The sequence below is a fragment of the Pteropus vampyrus genome, unplaced genomic scaffold (genome assembly GCF_000151845.1).
Source record: "Pteropus vampyrus isolate Shadow unplaced genomic scaffold, Pvam_2.0 Scaffold5, whole genome shotgun sequence".
NCBI classification, from domain to species: domain Eukaryota; kingdom Metazoa; phylum Chordata; class Mammalia; order Chiroptera; family Pteropodidae; genus Pteropus; species Pteropus vampyrus.
Genome location: NW_011888786.1, coordinates 19,500,249 through 19,507,821, shown reverse-complemented (window position 1 = coordinate 19,507,821; position 7,573 = coordinate 19,500,249).

The window sequence follows — 7,573 nt, the reverse complement described above, 5'->3', positions numbered from 1 at the left end:
TAATGCTGATGACATCCATAAAGCCAGCAGGGTAGGTCATGTCAGTCCGGACCTTGCCATCGATGTTGATAAAGCGCTGCCTGCAGATCTTTACTTCATCTCCTGTCAGGGCATACTTCAGTCTGTTCCTTAGGAAAATGATGAGAGGGAGACACTCTCCCAGCTTATGGGGACTGGTAGATGGACGAGGAGCAAACATACCGGTCAGTTTATCCAGCATCCAGTGCGTTGGAGCTGCTACACACTTCAGATGCTTCTTGAGACCACCAGCCATGGCTGTACTGGGCATGGGAAGAGCTGCCCATTATTATTTTTGTGTAGAGGGTGTGGGAATTAGATGTCTGAATTTCTGAAAATTCATCTCAGTTGCCCTGTTTTAGTCAATAGCCTTGTGTTTATTTTTCAGGTAATCTGTTATTGATTTTTATTTTTTAATGTGATTCCTCAAAATTGACTATCTTTTGTGACCATGCATATTATTAATGCATATTTTCAAAAACTGCATGATGTTATCTTCATAAGGGTATGAAACTGAGTTAGAGTTTAAAAAAATTTTAGTTTATTTAACATTTTTGATACCAAGAAATGTTGTGTGCTCTTCTTGAATATTTACTTTTTTTATACCAATATCCACATAATTCAAAAGATAGATAACCATACATTGTATGTTGAATTTGGTGATTTTAGATCATCTAATATTTAGATATAAAAACAATATGTTACTTGCTCACTTTTATAAAAAGCACCATTGTTTAAAATTATATGTTCTTTTGATTATGATTATATTATCTTAATGAAATGTCATCCTATTGTATCATTTTGGAGTTCAGCACAATTTATACTGTGTCCTAGTAATCAAAATGATTATTTCCCCTGATCTAAAAGGCAAGTAATCTGAATAAGTTCATCCTGATATTATAATATGGTAAAGCTCAATAGCAAATCTTTACGATATACAAGTTCAAGGCCTTCATCTCCATTCTTCTCATTGTGAAACCTCTCCTTCAATGTCTCTGCCTCGACTGGGATTCACCACTCATTCATTTTCTCCAAATCCTGCCTCTTTCTTTTTTCCCACATAATCAATTACTAGGTTTTGTAAATTGTACCATAAAAATGTTTCTCATGCTCTTCCGTTCATTGACATCCTCTGACACTCTCTGTGATTTAGTTAATTTCTTCTCAACCAGAAAATTGCAAACCTTCTAATTCCTTCCTCTATTTTTAGTGCACCTCTATGAGCCTGATCTATTTAGAGTTATTTTTTTCAGCAAGATTTAGATTTATGCAACTTTTCTTTTGAAACGAATACTTGACCAGAGGTGTAGGTCAAGTTATGAATTGCTGAAGAAGATTCAGATCAGAGAAAATTTTAATGAATATTAATGAAGAGAGAATTCTGGGGAAAAAGACTGTTCACTTGGAAAAATATTTCTCTCTGAGATTTTCTTGAAGGTGAAAAAGCCATTCTTTTCTTTCTGGGTGTCCACCGTTACTGAATGGTAGTAAATTGTATCTGCTATTTTGGTGAGTCAGGCCACTGTGGCCTAACTCAATTCGTTTTCTATATCTCAAGTTTCTTTCACTCGTTATTTTTTTATTGCCAGAATTTTCTGAACAGCTATTTCAGATTGCATACAAATAAAATTACAAATCATTGTTTGGTACAACATAAGCAAATATCCCTAAATGATTAAATGTTTTTCCCACTAACAAATGATTGGTTTCTTAGTTACTATACTAAATAATTGGAATAAGAGCAAAGGTAAGTTAAGAAATAGTTTACGAGCCAAATGGACGTACATCTTAAAATAAAATTCCTCCTAAGATAAAGTTTCTCAAAACATTTTCTAAGGATCAAGATATCTTTAAAAAGATACATTTGGGAAGTTATTTAATACAAAAACATTAGATTTTGTTGTCATTGATATATTGGGATCAATTATTGGAATGGATGGCAGTTGTAAGTTTTGAGGTCACAGCAATGTCTGTATACTAAAGATTAAATAAATAAGTTTATTTAATTTTTTACATAATCAGTTTTAATAGTACATACTCTTGATATGAATAATAGACATAATCTTGTCTACATGGATTATCAAAGTCTGAAAATCACACTTCCAGCGAATACGTACCCTTTGAGTGAGACTAATAATGAAGCCAGCTCCTGTGATATTTATGCAACTGCTAAACTCTCACTGAAGCCAATGGGAGCTTGCTTACGTAAGGGCTGCAAGCCTTATCCTCCAGAGATTAAAGCGGGGAAAAATCCTTAAACTCTTTCAACATTAATATTGTCTGTAAGGAATCCAGCCATGATCTAAGCCATGGAGCTTTTTGAACCTAGCAAGTAGAAGGGTAAACAATAAACACCAGTTATTTTAAGCACAACCTAATCAGAGTTCAATGAGAAGCAATATTATATTTGATCTCTAAGGCATTAATACTTATATATCACTATTAGACATTTTTATGTAGCCCATTATCCAAACAATGGCTTAAGTCTGCGGTATTTAATAAATCAAGGTTCCATGGCCGTTGGGCTGAGTGGGAGTGGGGACGAAGCATCTTCTTTCCTTTTTTTTTTTCCTCAGGTGCAATTCTGTGTTAATATAAGAGAAGTGTGGCCTTCTTTCTCATAGCACTAAAAGTGAGATAATCCCTGTGTAAGAAATCAGTAAGTACGGTCTACTTAATCTAGTCCCAGTGTGAAACTGTTGACATTTGTTCTTTTTTCTATCATTATGTGACTGGGCCTGTTTTGTGCTGGATTAGGCACAAATCTCCTGTGCAGCACATTTGGCATGTTACTAGTAGTTTAACTTCATTAATAATGTATGAAGAAAATGTAATCCACGACAAGGAAGGAAAGAAAAGTATTTTTTTTTTTTTTTTTGCTTCTCCCAAATCCTTTGGAATGAGTAATTATTCAACATTTTATGTTTGATGTTATATTTTACAATTGAACTTCTACAGTGATATTTCAAAAGGAAACTTTGGAAAATGCTTGTAAAAAGACCCACACCTTTTAAAATTTTAAATGTGATTTAGTGATGACCAATAAAACATAGTAGGAAATTAAATATTTATTCAGCTTATTTCATTTTCGGGGTCATAATGCTTTTTCTGAGTCATCCCCAATAACAAGAATTTCTATCAGCAAGGCCGTTGACAGGCATCAAGACAGGGGAGTAATAAATTAAGGTGAGATTGTATAAACAAATAAGAACATATGCAGACTTGCATAGGAGTGCATATGATCATTTCTGATTGAAATGTGCACGCCTAAATGAGTTTGGCTGCATCAAATACACATGTGCCAAAAGATAAGCTCCTCGCTGGTTCTGCTGCTTTTTTATGTTTTCTAAACTGCTTTACGGATGAAAATGGAACTATATTTGGAGCAACGTTTTCTGTTTTTCCATACTCTTGATATTTGTGGAAAGTCACAAAATGGCCTAAGGAAGCTAAGCTCATCCCAAGCAGTGGTCACTTACAAGTACTTTTGTACTCTGTACTCCTGTCACATTTGGGCGATCAGAGCAACAGCTGGAGAGACTTTTTCAACAAAGATGAGTGTCAGATAATCCTGATGAGATTCCACATCCAACATCTTTTGTAATTATGTCACATTCAGCTGTAATGGAATAATTCAAGCTGAAAGGACAAGCTTTGATCCTTTCTTAAACCTTTCCCTGTGGACTGGCTATCTAAAAGATTTAAAGATATTTCTGTTACAAGATCTAGTGTTTCCTCAGAGAAGTCATGCTTCTGAAGCATTGTGATCTACAAGAACAATATCAAGTTTGCCAAACACATTTCTGAAAGCATCTTTTTTGGGGTGGGGTGGGGCATGTTGAATGAAGATGTCAATAATATGCTGTTCTTCAATTTTCATCTAGACTATCAAGATTCATTGTCTTATTTTGTCAGCCATATGGGCAGATAGAAAAGTGATTTAAATACATTGTAGAGATGTGTTATTGCACATTTAAAGCATCTGTGTACAAATTCATGCATGTGCTTATTAAGTTGTGTTTTGAGAGAAACTGGCCTAAGAAATATTAGATACATCGTGGAATTAAAAAATAAAAAGTAATTAAAATACTAACACGTTAAAGTCCCAAATTTCTCATTTATAATGAGTTTTTGTATAAATGTTTATATTTTACTTTTATTAGATTTTTGCATTATACTAATGACACTGACAGAATAAATACTCAAATTCTAACTTAACAAAGGAATTTTGCTTAATGATAAAGATTAGTCATGTTGAAAATCACTTAGTTTTGCTTGGAATCATTTTAAGTTATTATTTAAATTCTTTTTATGTTTTATGCTTACTCTTAAGTTTTTTCTCTGTCCCGCTGTTTTTTTTCCTTTCTAGTCTCAATTATTATTTTTTTCTGAGACTAAATCACTGAAAACAGGAAAAGAATGTAATAGAGAAGAAAACATTGAACTGACTTTAATTTTGGCTTGAAGAAAATTATTACTAAAATGAAAACCAATCTTTAAAAATAACTTCCTTTGAATATAATTTTAAAAAATGAGTCTCTATAACTCTTAACACATGAAGATTTGACTACTGTTTGGTTTATTGGGCAAAGAAAATATGATCAATGCACGAAGACCCCAAATGAAAATCAAAGCTTGATTTGATCAAAATGCAAAGAGGCAAAACTATGAGACTAAGTGATAAAATGTTAAAACAATTTTTGCCCAAAGTAATGAACTAACTTTTAATTCATGTGATAAAGGTCCTTTGGAATGTCATCTTTTTCCCACAGAACATTTCTTCTACACTCCCATTTGGAATAGCACAGAATCTCATTGCTAAATAAAATATGCTTACCCTAAATAAATTGTGCAAGTCTTTAGCTCACATTTTGATATTGTTTTCCATTAAAATTACATATAAATAATAATTGTTGATTTTCTTTTATTTTCTTTATGTCTATTACTGTGTGCTTGATTTACTCTTAAATATTCCTAATTCTTAAGTTATCATTATTACCATTTTGTAGATGTGGAAACTGAGGCTCGGAGTGGCTAACTGCTTTACACAAGTGTGAGACAAAACTGGGATTGAAAATCAAAGCCTCTGTCTCTAAGTCAGCACTTCCTAACTCACTGTAGTTTCCTTTCTCTGATTTGACTGATGATTATTATGATGGGAGAGTAAAGAATAAATAATATAGGTACTTAAAACTATACATTTTTTTCTCTTACCTGTTACTTTTAATTGTAACTTCACCATAATTTCTTTTCTGAGATCTAAATTTCTTTTCAAGAATGTGTTTCATCTCGTTTAAAAGATGTTGGCTGAGGAGAATAATGACTCTCTGCGACTGTCCAAAAATGTTGAAGGGAACAGACTGGTTATTTCCACTCTTGCCTCTGAGCCTAATGTTGACATTGTGACTCTGTGGATATGTCCACAAAGAGTTCTGAATATTTATTTAATTGAGTTCAATTCAATTCTTTCTCTCTCTCTCTTTTTTTTGTTTTGCTATGGTCGAATGAGTTGTTTCTGGAAAAACAATAAATTGATTTTTGAACATGAGAAAAATTTAGAATATTGAAAACTTGACCACTAACAGTATCCCCCCTGAAGAGATCTTCCTTGCTGGTGAATATAACAAAGGTCAATAAATATTTTCTGAACATTAAAAAGTTTGGTGGGCTGACAAGTCTTAAACTTCTACCTGGTATCCACTTTGTCAGATATAACTTTACAATCTTTTTTCATTTCCTTAAAATAGATGTTTTATCATGCTATCATCAAATTACTGCCTATATTTTCATATTAGAATTGAAGACACAAGTCACATCCCTAGTGAATTCACCAAGTGAGCCTTCCTGCAAATTTTAGTTCTCTAATATTATTAAATTCCTTGGAGGAGAAAGCCAACAACACAGAACCCATATTATGCACATTTAGGTTTTTATAAGAAAATATGAAGTGCACGAATTAAGCTTACTCTCTTATTGGCATTACTCATCTAGTACTTGATATTTTTCTAATTCAGTATCCTCAAAGATGTCTTGAAAAAAAAAAAAACCAAGTATTTTATCCCTTTTAAACATATTATTTGCCAAAAAACTAATCTTCTGCTTATTGCAGTTGATCAGATTTCAATGCTTTGTGTGTGAAGCAAAACACAACTGACTTTCTTCACTTAGTCACCGTATAAATATGGAGATGCATTCTGGAGGACACGGTTGTGGTTTTGAGGGCAGTTTCAATAGAGCTAATGCTATTGCTTGGATTTTACTTTTTAAATGTGGCTCCAGATAAATCATTGTCTTATATTGCGACAGCTTTTAATTTAAAAGACCATAGAGCCAAAGATCAGTTTCATTCATAAGAAACAGAATGATTTATTTTCCATTCATGGAGACTTTAACAAAACAAGTCTCTATCTTTTTCTACACACACATATGCACTCACACGCACACACACACACACACATACACATTTGTTTACATTGTTTTAAGGGATTTAAAACATTTGTTATTTCCAAATATAACAAAAGTATAACGAATAATATTATAATTCTCAGTGTATTCATCATGTAACTTCAGTAATTATCATGATAATCTTGTTTCATCTATATCCCCACCCCACCTCAGTGGATTATTTTTAAGGAAAGTCAGACATAATATTATTCCACCTATAAATATTTTTGTATATATCACTAGAAGTAATAATTATTTCTTAAACATAAAAAATAATCTATTAACACAGAATAATTAACTATAATGTCATCAAATTTAAAAGATAGGATATTAATTCTACATTTATTGAGCAGTCACTATTCGCTTGGTTATTTACGTTTTTTTCATTTAAATCCTCAAAAGCTAATAAAGTTAATTTCCTTTCTCAAACTCACAAAGTTAGTATAAAATAGTGGTTAAGAGTATGGATTTGAAAAATTAGGGGTCAAATCGCTGCTTTGCCATTTATTTGTTATGTGACTTGGAATACATTAATAAGCCTCAATTTTCTCATCTGTAAAAATGGGAATAATAATACTCATGTCATATTACTGTGAATGTCAAATGATTTATATAAAGTGCTTATCTTAATGCCTGCTGTGTAGTAAGTTTTTAGTAAGTGTGAGTTATTTTTAAAAACCTCGGAGTTGGAATTTGAATCCAGGTCTGTCCAATTCCAAAGTTCGTGAACTTTCTACTGTGCCGTGTTCAACTAGTCTGCTGACAATGTTGGCAGCCCACCATTCTGGGCACTCTTTAAAAAGTATTTAACGTGTACTTATGAAGAGTCTACTCCTTGGTAGCCCCAAACTTTCCATCATTATTGGCAAAGGAGTGACTGGAATTCTTTAGTCATGGCAATCACTAGTCATAGAATGCAGCTGAGCCTAAACAGGTGGCTGGGAAGGTGAGCAAGCTGGCAAGGGCGTGCACGAGGCAGAGCAGGACAACGTGGTGGCAGGTCAGATTTGATGGTAGACAATAAGAGAACTCACGGAGGGTGGTTGCCATAGCCAGTATTCTGCATTCATAATGTTCTTAAGGAGAATTGTTATCCTGGGCCACAGCCACA